Here is a 17138-nt window from a genome sequence, read left to right on the forward strand (position 1 = left end):
CATCACAAAGATGGCTTTGGGGGCAGATTTTTTTTGTTGAGGGGCTTCTCTGGTGGCTCAGATGGTAAAGAATCTGCCTGCAGTGCAGGAGACCCGGGTTCGATCACTGAGTCGAGAAAAGATTCCCTGGAGAAGGGAATGACTACTCTCTCCAGTATTCTTGCCTGGAGAATTCCATGGACAGAGGAGCCTGGCGGGCTACAGTCCATAAGGTCACAGAGACTTGGACATGACTGAGCGACTTTCACTTCTCTCTTTATTCCTTTCTTCCAGTTAAGTTCCTCTTCATCTCTTTTGTGTCTGTTGACCACTCTCCCCCTCTTAATTTCCCTCCTAATCTTCTGATTTTAGTGTGCTCTTCTTTCCAATTCTGTGTTCTATATTCTTCAGTACTGTTCATTCCTCACTCCTTTACTACTTCTTATTCCATTCCTGACCTCCTTTCCTTTTTATTTTCTCAAGTTTCACTTCTGATCCTTCTGGGAGTGGGTGGGTGGGTTTTGCAGAAAGATAAATACTAGAAGGGCAGATGGACTTTCCTTGGAATATAAGAAACAGGACTTGCAGTTAACTCCTGGGACTGAATTTCCAGAGGAGGGTTCATATCAGAGCATCCAGCTGCCCAGGATTTAGAGACATCAAGCGGAGAACCAGCAAGTGTCTGGGCAGTAGTGACTCCAGGGGCACTGGAGTCTAACCTGTCAAGGGAAGAGGGAGTCAGTTAGAAGTGGCTGCTGTTAGAAGAATAAGGTGTTGTATTTGATCCAAAAGACAAATCCAGCATTTGGGCTGCCTGACCTGAAAGGATGGGAAAAAAGGCTAAATGAAAAAGGCTAAATTGACCTCTGTTCCAATATTACAATATGAGTAACCCAAACAATATGATTAAAATAACTGATGCATTGAACTCCTTGGTCAAACAGGAACACTAGTTGATCTCTAATATTAACTATCAAAGAACCCACCTGCCAATGCAAGAAACATAAGGGACATAGGTTCGATCCCTGGATCGGGAAGATCCCCTGGAGGAGGGCCTGGCAACCCACTCCAGTACTCTTGCTTGGAGAATCCCATGGACAGAGGAGCCTGGCAGGATGTAGTCCACAGGGTCACAAAGAATCAGACACGACTGAAGTGACTTAGCATGCACGCACACCTCACCCTAGTCAGCTCTGAGTCTTATGCCCCTCTCTACCAGTTATCATCTGACTGATTTTGGATAAATTACTTAACCTTTTCAAGTTTTTTGTTCCCTCTATAAAAACATATGACACCTGTGTCTTTTATAAGTAACAGATTAAATGAGCTCTCATGTGAAGTGCACTCAGGGTACTTTGAAGTTCCTATGCAGTTACTGCATCTTGGTCTTGGGATTTTAATATTTCAGAGATGCTTTGTTCGTGTGATGGGTAGTTAAAGGTCCATTTGGCTCAGCGCCCTACCCTGTCCTCATGCCCTGACATTAAGCGAGTTTGAATTAACCTTACATCTGTATCGTGCTGTATAATACATTGCTCTCTGCACCCTTACATCCAGCCATTCTTGGCATCTCCTCCCCAAATTCCCATTTGGCTCACTAATGATTTAACTTGTCTGGTATGGAAAGAAAGGTTAAAAGCCAGAGGCTTAAAACCCATTTTAAGCCTCACACCAGGTATGTTAAAGCAGAAGTTTCCAGGTAGGGGTGACTTTAACTCCCAGGGACATTTGATAATGTCTGGAGATATTTTTCATTGTTACAACTTGGCAGGTAGGTTGAGGTGGTGCTCCTGGCAGGTAATAGGTAGAGGCCAGGAATGCTGCTGAATATTCACAGTGCAAAGAAATGCCTCATCCAAAATTTCAACAGTGCTCAGGTCGAGAGACCCTAGTTTGGAAGTAGCCAGTTGGACAAATCGTTTTTGTAAATAGGAGACCTTCCTTTTCAGTTTTAGCCTCTTACTATTTATTAAGTTTAAGAATGTCTGGACAGAGGAGGCGTTCAACGGGATCAGAAAACCTTTAAAACTGAGCTGCTGTTATGAATTCAGAGAAATATGTTTGCCTTTTGGACAAAGAGATCTGTAGCCTTGTGCATGCCAAAAAAATTTGCTCAGGGTTTGCTGTGCGGCAGCAAGCGAATCTATCCATAAAAGGGATGGACTTCACTGCTCAGAGGGGTTCCCTTCAAGGGTTTCCCTTGCGAGCTAAAAAAAAAAAAATCATCGGGAAAGGCAAGGCTGGCCAGCCTTCTGAGTTCCAGCCCCTCATCAAGGAGTGTTTATATTTCCCCGGAGGTGAGAGCATGGAGGCTGTGGGGAAGGGCAGCACTCTAGCCCTAAAAAGGGGTTGTTTGGGAACCATCTTATTTTTTAGATGCGAAGATGAACCAGCTTAGCTGGAAAGTTCTTTTAAAGGAGAATCTGGGTTTTATTCTTAGGGGAAGCTGAGACGAAGTCATCATGAAGGGACAAATGCCTGGGCTTCTGGATCAGGAACATCAGGGTTAGACCCCAGCTCCTGCAGCGGCTTACTGACGCTGTCACCTTGGACAACGAAAATAAATTAGCTACAATTACCACACACCTACTACATGCCAGACTTAATGCTAGTCTTACACGTGCAATATGATTTCACTTTATTTTTACATTAACACTTTGAGGTAGCTTGGTTATGTCATATAGTCAGTAATGGACTAACTCACCTAGGTTTGTTTGACTCCAAAGCCTGTGATTTTTCCACTACACCCCATTCTCTCCCTAAATCCCACTTTTAGCCTCAGTTTCCTTGCTTGTTAAATGGACTCAGACCACCTCAAGAGAGTGTTAGAAAGATCAGCCCCAAACAACCTTGGATGCCTCTGGTCTGTAGGCAGTTCTGGCCTCCAGGGGGCGCTCAACACTCCTCTTGTCTACTTCCTGCGCCACTTTCAGCATCTTTAAGGACATTTATCAGCCTTTGCATCTGTGGGGGTACATCAGTGAGCTGAGATAAAGGCTCGTGCCCCTCCAGGAGGCTTGCTTCTGCTCCCTCTCCTTTCCTTTTATTTTTTTTCGTTTAAATATTTATTTATTTATGTAGTTGGCTGTGTCAGGTCTTAGTTACAGCATTGCAATATGCAGGATATTTAGTAGCAGCATGAAGGGTCTTTTAGTTGCGACATGTGACATCTAGTTCCCTGACCAGGGATCAAACCCGGGCCCCTCACCCTGGGAGCACGGAGTCTTAGCCACTGGACTACCAGGGAGGTCCCTGCTTCTTCTTCTTTCTCTGGAGCCACACTCAGCTCCCTTTGACTAGGGAGTCTCAGAGATGGGGGCAGTCACCTCCCTCTCCCAATGGCCAACCTGATCTCTTCCACTTCTGAGGGTGATGAGGTTGGGTGGCCTACATCTTGCTTCTCTGACTTGCATACACCTGTCCTCTCTTTCTGACTCCTCGGACACCCTCCTCCAGATCTACTGCCCTGATCTGGGCGTCTGTGTGGAGAGCCCAGGCCAGCTCCTCTCTAGGCCTCAGAGAAAGTCTTGCTTGTGCTGGCTGGAACCTTCCCTCAACCCAATATTTTTGATCCTTGATGCAGAGATAAACAGATAACACCTCTGCAGGCCTCTCTGCAATGGAACGGAAGGAGGACCCTGTAGGTTCAGCCTAGCTCCTTGGCTCCTACTTTGCATACAGGATCTAAATCCTGCTGAGAACAGTGTTGCTTTATCTGCTTTCATAATCAATGCTCCTATCTCTTTCAGAGAAGCCTTCAAAAGTGGGACGTTTAGGATAATGTTCCACTATTCCTTAATTTCCTGTCCACAGGATATTCACATCACCCGTTGAATCTGACATCCTCCTATGTCTAACAGTTAGTGCTTGATGGGTGTTACTCCTCCCTTAGACACAAACGAGAGCCTGAGAGATCATACAGTTTAGGGGTGTTTAACTTAGAATCCTACTAAGGGTAGAGTCAGTGACATAATGAGCATTTTCTCTCTCATTAGTCAACAATCCAAAACTTTTGACCCATGGAATAAAGCATGAGACAGAAGCAAGAGGCTTCTCTATGTCAGGAAGAGAGACACAGTTATCGTTACAGTATGGTTGCACTCTTGGTCAATTTGAATCCCGAGGATTTGAAGTATTCCAATACACTCTTTTGGAGAAGGCAATGGCACCCCACTCCAGTACCCTTGCCTGGAAAATCCCATGGACGGAGGAGCCTGGTAGACTGCGTCCATGGGGTCGCGAAAAGTCGGACACAACTGAGTGACTTCACTTTCCCTTTTCACTTTCATGCATTGGAGAAGGAAATGGCAACCCACTCCAGTGTTCTTGCCTGGAAAATCCCAGGGACAGCGGAGCCTGGTGGGCTGCCGTCTATGGGGTTGCACAGAGTCAGACACAACTGAAGTGACTTAGTAGCAGCAATACACTCTTTATAAACAAAAATTTTAAAATATGAATCTCCTTATTCTTTCTGGAGGTGGGGGTGGGGGAGGAAAAACCTCAAGAAGAGTCTAATTCCAAATCTGATAGCCTGAGTGAGTAGAAAATCTTGGTTAGGCTGTGTGCTCCATGAGGGTTTGAAATACCTGGGGAATAGTAATGCCCATCAGTTGTTGACTGTGATGTATGAACTCATTACTGTTTACATGCTGTGAGTGGACTTAGTGTCTATCACTTGCTGTTGCTCTGTGTGACCGTCCTCTTTGTATCATATACCAATGCCATCTATATGCCTATTAAGTGGTACAGCTAGAGTTTTCTTTTTTAAAAAGTGTTCTTTGGACTAAAATAGGGGTCAACATACTTTCTCTCCAAGGGTCAGATAGTACATACCTTATGCTTTGCATACCGAATAGTCTTTGTCACAACTATTCAACTCTGCCATTAAAGCATAGAACCCACAACATATAAATGAAGGCATAAGGCTGTGTTCTAATAAAACTTTAAATACAGATGCTGAAATTTGAATTTCATATAATTTTCACATGTCAAAAAATCTTTTTTTTTATCTATTTAAAAATGTAAAACCTATTTTAACTTGTAGGTTGTACAAAACCAAGTGATGAGCCAGATTTAGGCCACAGGTTACAGTTTTATGGCACCTAGACCAGAAGTTAGATATCATAAAAAGGCATTAAGTATTATTTATTTTGCTTAGAAACTTTGTTAGAAGAAAAATAAGTTACAATGACTGTTGATCTGTATAGTACACACGTGCATATACACACAGGTATACACAGACATGCATATGCACTGATTCCCATTGGAAATTATTTTTGAGTTGTTGAGGAGGGTGTGTCTATAGGCTGCTGCTGTGGCCCAGAGGCACCAGCAAAAAACTGGATCAGTTTTCAAGTCCCTTAGCCAGAAAGGGCAAAAAGAGAAGATACTGTGATGTTCTGTATATAATTCTATTAGTTGGGTACCAGAAAAACAGAGATCTAAATACACGATGGTTTGAACAATATAGTAAATATATCTTTCTGCATGTAAGAGTCTGGACAGGCAGTGCAAAGCTGCACCCAGGTCCCTTCATCTCAAGTTTCGATCAACTTCAGCAGCCTGCTCTTACCCTCATAGTCCATGAGGGCTGCTCCACCTCCCCCCATCATACCCATATTCCAGTGAGAAAGAAAAGAGAAAGGGGCAGAAGAGGGCACACTTGGTCATGATTTTTTTTTTAATTTTTATTTCTTAATTTTTAAATTATTTTTTCCCACACCATGCAGCATGTGGGATCATAGTTCCCCAAACAGAAATAGAACCCACACCCCTTGCAATGTAAGTGCATTTTCTTAAACACTGGACCACCAGGGAATTCCCATGATTTTTATTTTCGGGGCTGGTGCACTGGAATGACCCAGAGGGATGGCATGGGGAGGGAGGAGGGAGGGGGGTTCAGGATGGGGGACACATGTACACCCATGGCGGATTCATGTCAATGTATGGCAAAAACCAATACAATATTGTAAAGTAATTAGCCTCCAAAAAAGAAAAAAAATGGTGCTTTCTTTTTCCAGACAAGATGGGGTAACAGGGACTGGTTTTATCCTCGTGTTCCAAACAACAACAGGACAAACTGCCAGACAGTGGTTTTCACGATGTAAGACATCAGGCAACAAAGGGCAGCAATCCCCGAGAGAGAGGAAACAAAGGCGGTGAGCTCTGAAGGTGTCCCAGACCTCGGTGCAAGATGGGGAAATCCAGAGTGGAGGGAGTGGAGTGGAGCTGGGAGCCCCGGGAAGCCCAGGTCGTTAGGGCTCACAGGCAGAGCACCACGAACGCGAATGCTGCATGGAGACAACTCTGGAGGTCTGCCAAGGGTCCCGCTAACCCCGCCCCCTCACCCCCCACCCCTTGGTTTCATCTGAGCGCTGATCACTACGCGGTGTGAAGAAACTAGCCAAGGCCTGAGAGTATTGGAAGGAAAATTCTCTAGAGCTCACCCAGAGGCAGGAAGAGCTCCTCTTATAGTAGCCAGAGTAGAAAACCTTCTAATTCATAGGGCGTCAAGTAGAATTCTCAGAGTTCTGCCTTAGTAGTGGGACAAAATGAATTCTAGCTTAAATGCTACTCTGCTTCCACCTAACAAAACCTAAAACCAAACATAAATAGATCAACAGATCATTTCCTAATGTAATGGGATAATTTGGGAGCCCAAAGATAAAAGTCCTAATCTTTGGAACCTAGAAATGTTACCAGATTTGGGGAAAAGGATCTTTATAAGTGTGACTGTGTTAGGGATCTTGAGATGAGAAGACCATCCTGGATTATCCCAGTAGGCCCCAAATGCCACCAGAAGCGTCCTTATAAGAAGGAGACAGGACTTGCCAGATGGTCCAGCGGTTAAGAATCTCTGCTTGCCAATGCAGGGGTCTCAGCTTCGATCCCTGGTCAGGGAGGATCCCACAACTAAGCCCGGGCACTTCAGTTACTGAAGTCCATGCACTCTAGAACCAGTGAACGGCCCGAGAGAAGCCTCTGCCGTGAGAAGCCCATATGCCACAGCTGGAGAGTATCCTCCACTCGCCACAACAAGAGAAAGCCCAAACACAGCAACGAAGACCCAGTGCGAACAAAAATAAATCAATCAAAGAAGGAGGCGGGAGTAGAGCCACACAGAGGCAAGGGCGATGTGAAGACAACTGGCTGAGATTGGAGTGACATGGTCAAGGGATGCTGGGCTCCACCGAAGCCGGAAGAGGCAAGACAGAAGCCGGAAGAGGCAAGACCGAAACCGAAAGAGGCGAGAGATGAAATCTCCCCCGGAGGCCCTGGAGCTGCCCCCACTGACACTTTGGTTTCAGACTTCTGGCTTAAAGAATAAATTTCTAGTGTTCTGAGCCACTACGTTTGAGGTAATTTATTACAGCAGCATCACGAGACTAACACACCAAGTAACTTAATCACATCCCGTAACAGAACTCAGATATTTATAGGAATACAAAATTATTCAGCACCTAACAAGATAAAATTCACAGTGTTTACCACCCAAGCAAAAATTACCAGGTATGCAAAAAGGCTGGGAAATACGTAACGAAGGGAAAAGTCAATCGATTGAACTGACCCAGAAAACACAGATGGTAGCACTAGCATACATCCTTTTTCTCTTTTTTTGGCTTCCCTGGTAGCTCAGTCGGTAAAGAATCCACCTGCAATGCAGGAGACCCTGGCTGGATTCCTGGCTCAGGAAGATCCACTGGAGACGGGATAGGCTACTCACTCCAATGTTATTGGGCTTCGCTTATGGCTCAGCTGGTAAGGAATCCGCCTGCAATGTGGGAAACCTGGGTTCAATCCCTGGGTTGGGAAGATCCCCTGGATGAAGGGAAGGACTACCCACTGCGGTTTTCTGGCCTGGAGAATTCCATGGACTATATAGTCAGACACGACTGAGTGACTTTCACTTTTTCAGTTCGGGACCTAAGATTAAGACGTGATGCTGCTGCGGATGCAGCTGAAATCCTGAGTTCTACAACCAAAAGATGAAATGGAGAAAATGGGCAGATGGCTAGCAGTCCCAGCCATCATAGTAAAAACTTGTCTCACCAGTTGTATTAGTCAGGGTTTTATAGTTACAAACAACTGAAACAGATGTGGTTGATTTAAGTGAAAAAAAAAATTTAATAAAAGGATATTGTGTATTTCACAGACTTTAGAACCAGACTTAGAAATCGATCAGGAACAAATGAGACCTGGCAGCAGCCAGGACCATAGCCAAAATCTTGCTGCGGAGCCCATCTAGTGAGGATAATGTTCGCTGGACATCACAATCTGCCCTCTGACGTCACCTGGCACATGTGCAGCTGCAGCTTCCCGGATGCTGCTGCCACCGGAAAGTCCACATCACGGAGTCCGCTGCTGCCGGCTGCCAACAGGCATGCTCCTTGTCCTGTTTCTTTGGACCACTAACTATAGGCTGCCATGGGTGCATTGGACAACTGGGCTTTACCATAGTCTGAGTCCCAGCTGCTAGGAAGGCTGACAGAATGAGTTTTCAGCTTCTGCCCCAGAAGGCATCAGGAGGAAAAGAAATCGTCTCAGAACTGGAAGAGGGTGCAGAAACTGAACAGCCAAGTAGTAACAGTAATTACCAACAAAGTCCATTTTATGAGTTCTACTGATGTTGGCAAACCATGAGTGCAGAGTGAAGGCGGGGTGGGGGGGGCCTTAACATTGGTGCATGTGTAAAGTCTCTCCAGTCGTGTCTGACTCCATCCTTGGGATTCTCTAGGCTAGAATACTGGAGTGGGTTGCCATGTGCTCCTCCAGGGGATCTTCTCCACCCAGGGATCGTACCTGCATCTTACATCTCCTGCATTGGCAGGCAGGTTCTTCACCACGAGCACCACCTGGGGAGCCCTAGCATTCCTGACGCAACTTCTACTCTTCTGAATCCAGTTTTCACCATCTAAGCCCACCTTTGTTTTTTATTCCTAATGAATACATTTTAGTCATATTTACATGTATTTGAGATATGTGAGTGATCCTTCAGAAGTAAATCATCTAAGTCAGTGTTATTAACTTCCCATTTTTGGTGATTTTCTTACTAACATGTCCATTACTTTATGGACATCCTACTGACTACCAACCTTTGTACTGAGGATGGGAAAAGTAAAATCTAAAAAGAGAATGGCAGTTAAATGCATTCTTTCCTTTGTGCTCTGGTGTTTACTGTAGAGAATGACTTTAACTCTGGTTTAGTCCAACTTGCTTCCTGGATTATGTCTTTAATCCGTGATGATTCTTAAGCAGTCCGCTTCCCCACCCCACCTCCACCCCCACCACCAGCCTGGATTCTCCTTGCTTAAAAGGAAGTAGTAGGGAATATCTGACCGGAAGGACCAGTGTTTTAGAAAGCTGCATTAGTATGACTTAAGAGTGATGGGAGGATCTCTACGTTGTCCCTATAGTTCTGTCCTTTAAAGTTAATTCCTTGGACACTTTCCATAAGTCTCTCACTAAAATACCAAACAAAAACAAACAAAAAAACATAGAAGGGACAACACGTAAAATGATAATCACTTTTAACACCTTGGAGGCCTAAGTTTTTCCGGCACTAACTAACACTTACTTGGCACTACAGAGTGCCTTGGGCTCCCCTGGTGGCTCAGTGGTAAAGAATCCGCCTGCCAATGCAGGAGACTTGGTTTGAACCCTGGGTCAGGAAGAGCCGCTGGAGAAGGAAATGGCAACCCACTTCAGTATTCTTGCCTGGGAAACCCCATGCACAGAGGAGCCTGGCAGGCTACAGTCCATGGAGTTGCAAAGAATCAGACAGGACTTAACTAACAATAACAACAGAGTGCTTCACGTGCAGTTTAAGTCACTATTATTCATGAGGTCCTATCTTGGGGGTATTATTATTGCTGCTTTTCTACAGATGAAGAAAGCGAGGGTCGGAGAAGTCACATAACTTGCCCAAGGTCACACGGACAGTTAATGGCAGAGCTGTGATTCAAATCCCCAGAATTGCTCTGTAACTGTCTAGCCTCTGTGCTAGACTGGTGGCTGCCTCTCACCTAAGAGAGTACTGACCTGAACAAGACACAGGGCAGCTAAGTACTGATAAAAGGGAGAAGGGAGCCCAGGTCCAGGGCACAGCACACTGCCCGCGCAGGGCAGGCCTGAGTCCAGGTGGGACTCTGGGACACACAGAAGAGAGATCTAGGGGGCTGGACAGCACAGATCACCCCGTGGCTAAGGGTCTGCCTTCTTTCTGGCTGGAGGCCCTTGGCCATCTTGCGCTGATGGCTCTGACTTCAGGGATCTGCCTTCTTGAAGAAGTCCCCAACTACTTTCATTCCTGATGAAATCGGCAAACTCTGTCTGCCACCTTGAGGTCCAAGGACAAAGGTGAGGGAGGGGGGACTATTACACAGAACTCTCTGAACACTGCTTAAAGAGGCACAGAAAATGATTTGCTGCCTGTGCAAAGCAAAGTCAGCAACATGCATAACAGTGAGGCCAGTTGCTTATGAGAGAAAGAAAACCTGTTGGAGCCATCATTAAATGGAGAGTCAGACGGGAGACTTAATGGCCAGGATGGCAGTCTCTGTGGACTCTCCAGCCTTTTCACTGGAGAGATGGCTTCACAAAGCACCACACAAGCTCAAGTATTCACAGACAGGAAACCATAAAGTTGCTGCTCTTGTTTCTGCTGGGGATTTTACTACCTCTAAAGAAAACAGTGAGTTTTAGTTCTGTGGAACTATCCCTTTCAGGCATCCCAGGTGGTGTTAGTGGTAAAGAATCCGCCTGCCACTGCAGGAGACATGAGACCTGGGTTTGATCCCTGGGTCTGGAAGATCCCCTGGAGGAGGAGGGTATGGCAACCTACTCCAGTGTTCTTGCCTGGAGAATCCCCATGGACAGAGGAGCCTGACGGGCTACATAGGGTTGCAAAGAGTAGAACACGACTGAAGCAATGCAGCACGCACACATCCATTTCACAGAAAAGTCCAGAATTCAAACTCCATTCAAATCCCATCTTGGTTCTCTTGGTCTCTTTCCCCTCCCTACCCTACAGCGTCCAAAGTATCTGATTCTAAATAAAAAGCAAATAACCAGAAACATTAGAAGATAAGTAAAGAGAACTAAAGCAAAAGAACATCAAGCAATCCTTCAGTTTTTGCACCCAGACCAGACAATGGTGGAGAAAAACAGAAAAGCTTCTGCCAAAACCATCCTGCAATAACTCCACCTTTCTAGTTCTTTGCTCATCAGCAGGCGAGTCAGGTACTATCAGCAGAAATAGGCTTTACAAGTGGCAGTGTGAGCACTGCACCATGATTTAAGCTTCTTGAAACACCCAGACTTAGGGCACTTAGACTGATAACAGATTATATCTCAAAAATGTCTTCTATCCAGCATCCTTTCTTTTGAGGAAACACAGAAAGGAGCAATGCGAATGAGCCTATTTATAAATTTTTTGGCCTTATCCATTCTTTAGAATTGAAAAGTAGTATTAAAACACTGGGTAATACCATACTTAAGAACAACACAAGTTACAAAGCAGCAATGTAGAAGGCAATTTTAGAATTAAAATTAGACATCGGGCTTTCATGAGTCATAAGATTTTATATATCAGACAGGCTGGCATTTATGTGCGGGAGGGCCAGGGAGGGACTGAAGGTGGTGGAGTGGGGAGATTTGCAGATATAGAGTGCATATACCCACAGGAAATCGGTTCTTACCCAGCCCCCACCCACCTATGCTTCCCCCTCGGTCCCACTGCTCTGTTATCTGTTGACCCACAGCCACCTCTCGCATCTGGTCTCTCCCCTTGTCTCTCCGTCATTCCATCTGTCCACCTGGACTTTTGTGGTTCTGATGTTACCTCCCCAGCTTCGACTTGCCTTTGGAGCAGCCTCCTAGGCTAACCTGCCATCCTAGTCTCTCTTTTTTTAAAAGAAAATGTAAAAAAAAAAAAAAAAAAGAAAGAAAGAAAGAAAATGTACACCCGTGGTGGATTCATGTCAATGTATGGCAAAACCAATACAATATTGTAAAGTAAAATAAATAAATAAAACTGAAAAATAAAATAAAATTAAAATTAAAAAAAATAAATAAAAGAAAATGATCCTTTTTACAGGAGTATAGTGGTGGTTCAGACGGTAAAGAATCTACTTGCAATTCAGGAGAGCCGGGTTCCGTCCCTGGGTCGGGAAGATCCCCTGGAGGGGGGCATGGCAACCCACTCCAGTATTCTTGCCTGGAGAATCCCATGGACACGATGTGTCAGTTTCTGCTGTACAAAAAAGTGAATCAGCTATACATTTACATATATCCCCTCTTTTTTTAAAATTTCCTTCCCATTTAGGTCACCACAGAGCATTGAGTAGAGTTCCCTGTGCTTTACAGTAGATTCTCAATAGTTATCTGTATTATGCATAGTATTAATAGTATATGCATGTCAGTCCCAATGTCCCCATTAATCCCATCCTCCCTGCTTTCCACTTTAGTATCCTTAGCATCTATGTCTGTATCTCCATTTGCTTTGCAAATAAGACCATGTTATACCATGTTTCTAGTTTCCACATATTTTATGAATTAACACATCGTAGTCTCTTGACTGGAGAAGGCAATGGCACCCCACTCCAGTACTCTTGCCTGGAGAATCCCATGGACCAAGGAGCCTGGTGGGCTGCAATCCATGGGCTCACGAAGAGTCGAACACGACTGAGTGACTTCACTTTGACTTTTCACTTTCGTGCATTGGAGAAGGAAATGGCAACCCACTCCAGTGTTCTTGCCTGGAGAATCCCAGGGACGGGGGAGCCTGGTGGGCTTCTGTCTATGGGGTCGCACAGAGTCGGACACGACTGAAGCGACTTAGCAGCAGCAGCAGCAGTCTCTTGACTGGAGTTCCTCCACCTGCACTAAAACTTTGCTCTGTTTCACAGACTGTGCCTCTTACTTTCCTCTCTTTATCTCCACCAATGGATCTTGCTCCCTGATTGTAATCACATGTAAGTTTTTCCTATCCAAAACCAGCTAAGCAACCCCAAAACTAAAATAAAATAGAAAAAAAAAAAAAAGAACAAACCACAAACATAAACAAAACCACTGGTCCTCTACTCTGCTTCCTCACACCTCCCAGAGCAAGGGCCTTCACTCTATCTCTCTCCATTATAAAACTTCTTTAAAAAGTCGCCTTTGTCAACTGCTTTCTTTCTGATACCATTGGCTCCCTTCTCACTCCTTGCAATTAGGCTTCAGCTCTTATACCTCCATAATAAGTTTTTAAAGGTCAATATTCCAGTGTTCTCTCCTGGAGAATCCCAGGGATGGAGGAGACTGGTGGGCTGCCGTCTATGGGGTCACACAGAGTCGGACACGACTGAAGCGACTTAGCAGCAGCAGCAGTCAGCCAGTTACCAAATGCAGTGATTTTTGTTTTATTTTCATTCTGTTTAGCCACCTTATATGATCAGCCCTGCTCTGCCCTGCTCTGCCACTCCCAACCGTTGTCTCCATGCCTGGGAAATTCTCAACTTTATTCATTTCTTATCCCCTGCTTTATCCCTGTGTCTCCTCCCCTTCCTCTTTGGAGGAAGTTATTTGGATTTCCAAATAAGTTTCCCCTAAGAATCTGCCCTTGACCCTGTTCTCCATCCTTTCTTCTGCAAGTTTCTTCTTGGAAAACTCATCCAGTCTCATGGCTTTGACTCTTCTGTCCCAGTGACTCGTTTCTGAAACCTCCTCTCTCGCTCTGACAACCCTCATGGCTCCCATCTGGCTTCACCAACTCCTGGCTGGAAGCTTCCACCCTCATGTTCTCCCAGTGTGTTGATCTTCAGTTCAGTTCAGTTCAGTCGCTCAGTCATGTCCGACTCTTTGCGACCCCATGAATCGCAGCACACCAGGCCTCCCTGTCCATCACCAACTCCCGGAGTTCACTCAGACTCAAGACCATCGAGTCAGTGATGCCATCCAGCCATCTCATCCTCTGTCGTCCCCTTCTCCTCCTGTTCCCAATCCCTCCCAGCATCTGGGTCTTTTCCAATGAGTCAACTCTTCGCATGAGGTGGCCAAAGTACTGGAGTTTCAGCTTTAGCATCATTCCTTCCAAAGAAATCCCAGGGCTGATCTTCAGAATGGACTGGTTGGATCTCCTTGCTGTCCAAGGGACTCTCAGGAGTCTTCTCCAACACCACAGTTCAAAAGCATCAATTCTTCGGTGCTCAGCCTTCTTCACAGTTCAACTCTCACATCCATACATGACCACTGGAAGACCCATAGCCTTGACTAGATGGACCTTTGTTGGCAAAGTAATGTCTCTGCTTTTGAATATGCTATCTAGGTTGGTCATAACTTAACAGGTTCAAATCTAAACCCCTTCTTTTCCCTGCTGACCATTAACTTCCTATTTCTGTTAATTAAGAAACAGAAAGAGTTTCTAATCACATCAGCTCAAAATGTTGGAGAATCTTTCATTCTTCCCTGTTTTTTTTTTTTTTTGGCCCATATTTGATTAGTAGTCAAGTTCTGTCAATTTGTTGAAAACATGTATCTTTTGTGTTTCTTCTTTCCTTTTTATACCCTCTGATACCCTCTAGTTCAAGATCTGACCTCCTCCCTCGTTATTTAATGCCATAATTTCCTAATAGGTCTCCCTCCTTACTTCCTTATCCCCTCCTTATCCCCTCCCTCCTTACTTCTCCCTCCTTACTTCCAGTTTCACCCCACCGTGCTGCACCTGATATTCAACACAGCACTACTGTGTTCATCTTCCTGAAACACATGTCAGAGCTGGCTGTTTTCCTGCTCAGTCATTTTTAATGGTGCCCAATGCCCTAAAGCATAAAGACCCAAACACACACAACACATGTAGGATCCTTCACCTCTAGCCCCAAACTACCTCTCTAGGTTTATTTCCCATCAGTTTTTTTCTTTTCTCTCTGCCAGTTATTTACTCTGGCCACCACCACACAATCACATGTTAATTTTTTAAAAATATTTATTTATTTGGCCGTGTCAGGTCTTAGTTATGGCATGCACTTATCTTTAGTTGCTGCATATGGGATCTAGTTTCCTGATCAGAGACCAGACCCAGGTCTCCTCCACTGGAAATGTGGAGTCTTAGCCACTGGGCCACCAGAGAAGTCCCTCACATGCTAAAGTTTTACAGCCAGTGGCAAGAAACAAGCAAACAAAAACACTCTAACTCAAAATCATTTAATAACTCAATTTATGTATGTATAGATTTAGTTAGTGATAATGAAATTTATTGATTAAATTTAGGCTATACATGGTAAAATTACCACAGGAAGTTCTGAAGCAGGAGGCCCCTGGCATGGATGTTCCTGAGCTGATCCTGCTTCTTTGCAATTCTGTTGACAGAAGTGACTGGTATTTTGCTAACAACCTTACTCGAAGTTGGAACTCACCCAATTCACCCTGCGCTGATCACAGTGAGCTTTGTATTATAATTACCTGTTGCCAGTCTTATCCTTGCTGAGATTGGAGGAGGGCCCCATGAAATTACACCCTTCTCCTCTCCACCTGAGTTCTGAAGTGAAGGAGAGAGAGGAAGGAGTGGCAGATAAGATCAAAACAACAATTTATTACTAATAAAACTGGTTTTGAAGAAAGGTGCTTCTCTGTGTTTCAACAAAAGTCTTCCTAACACACGAAACCCCAAAACATGACAGATGCCTCTCCAGTCACAGGCAGGGTTAGAAGACAGGGCTCCTGAGTGGGCAAGAAGTAAGTGGCCCATCCCAGTCAGTACTCTGGAAATTACATATGGTAACTCACTCCTCCAAAGGGAGGAATAAGGGATGAGACAAGAACCCAGGGGTGGTTAGGGGAAACATCTCTCCTGGAAACCATCGAAGAACTCAAAATCCTCTCTCTGATAAGATCATAGACTTCTCGAAGTCAAGGGCTAGATTTTATAAATCTTTTAAGGTGATACACATATTGGGTGCTTAATAATATCTGCTGTGCATGCGTGCAAGCTAAGTTGCTTCAATTGTGTCCAGCTCTTTGCAATGCTATGGACTGTAGCCCATCAAGCTCCTCCATCCATGGGATTCTCCAGGAAAGAATACTGGAGTGGGTTGCCATGCCCTCCTCCAGGGGATCTTCCCGATTCAGGGACTGAACTCAAGTCTCCTACAGCTCTTGCACTGCAGGTGGATTCTTTACCACTGAGCCACCAGGACAGCCCCAATAGTCTGCTACATTACATTAAATTATATGATAATTATTACACATAAATGATATAGTGACTATGCCAAAGCCTTTGACTGTGTGGATCACAATAAACTGTGGAAAATTCTTCAACAGATGGGAATCCCAGACCACCTGACCTGCCTCTTGAGAAACCTATATGCAGGTCAGGAAGCAACAGTTAGAACTGGACATGGAACAACAGACTGGTTCCAAATAGGAAAAGGAGTACATCAAGGCTGTATATTGTCACCCTGCTTATTTAACTTATATGCAGAGTATATCATGAGACATGCTGGGCTGGAAGAAGTGCAAGCTGGAATCAAGATTGCTGGGAGAAATATCAAAAACCTCAGATATGCAGATGACACCTCCCTTATGGCAGAAAGTGAAGAGGAACTCAAAAGCCTCTTGATGAAAGTGAAAGTGGAGAGTGAAAAAGTTGGCTTAAAGCTCAAGATTCAGAAAACAAAGATCATGGCATCTGGTCCCATCACTTGATGGGAAATATATGGGGAAACAGTGGAAACAGTGGAAACAGTGTCAGACTTTATTTTTCTGGGCTCCAAAATCACTGCAGATGGTGACTGCAGCCATGAAATTAAAAGATGCTTACTCCTTGGAAGAAAAGTTATGACCAACCTAGATAGCATATTGAAAAGCAGAGACGTTACTTTGCCAACAAAGGTCCGTCTAGTCAAGGCTATGGTTTTTCCAGTGGTCATGTATGGATGTGATAGTTGGACTGTGAAGAAGGCTGAGTGCTGAAGAATTGATGCTTTTGAACTGTGGTGTTGGAGAAGACTGTTGAGAGTCCCTTGGACTGCAAGGAGATCCAACCAGTCCATTCTAGAGGAGATCAGCCCTGGGTGTTCTTTGGAAGGAATGATGCTGAAGCTGAAATTCCAATACTTTGGCCACCTCATGCGAAGGGTTGACTCATTGGAAAAGACTCTGATGCTGGGAGGGATTGGGGGCAA

Source organism: Bubalus bubalis, chromosome 8 (assembly GCF_019923935.1).
Source record: "Bubalus bubalis isolate 160015118507 breed Murrah chromosome 8, NDDB_SH_1, whole genome shotgun sequence".
Lineage (NCBI taxonomy): Eukaryota > Metazoa > Chordata > Mammalia > Artiodactyla > Bovidae > Bubalus > Bubalus bubalis.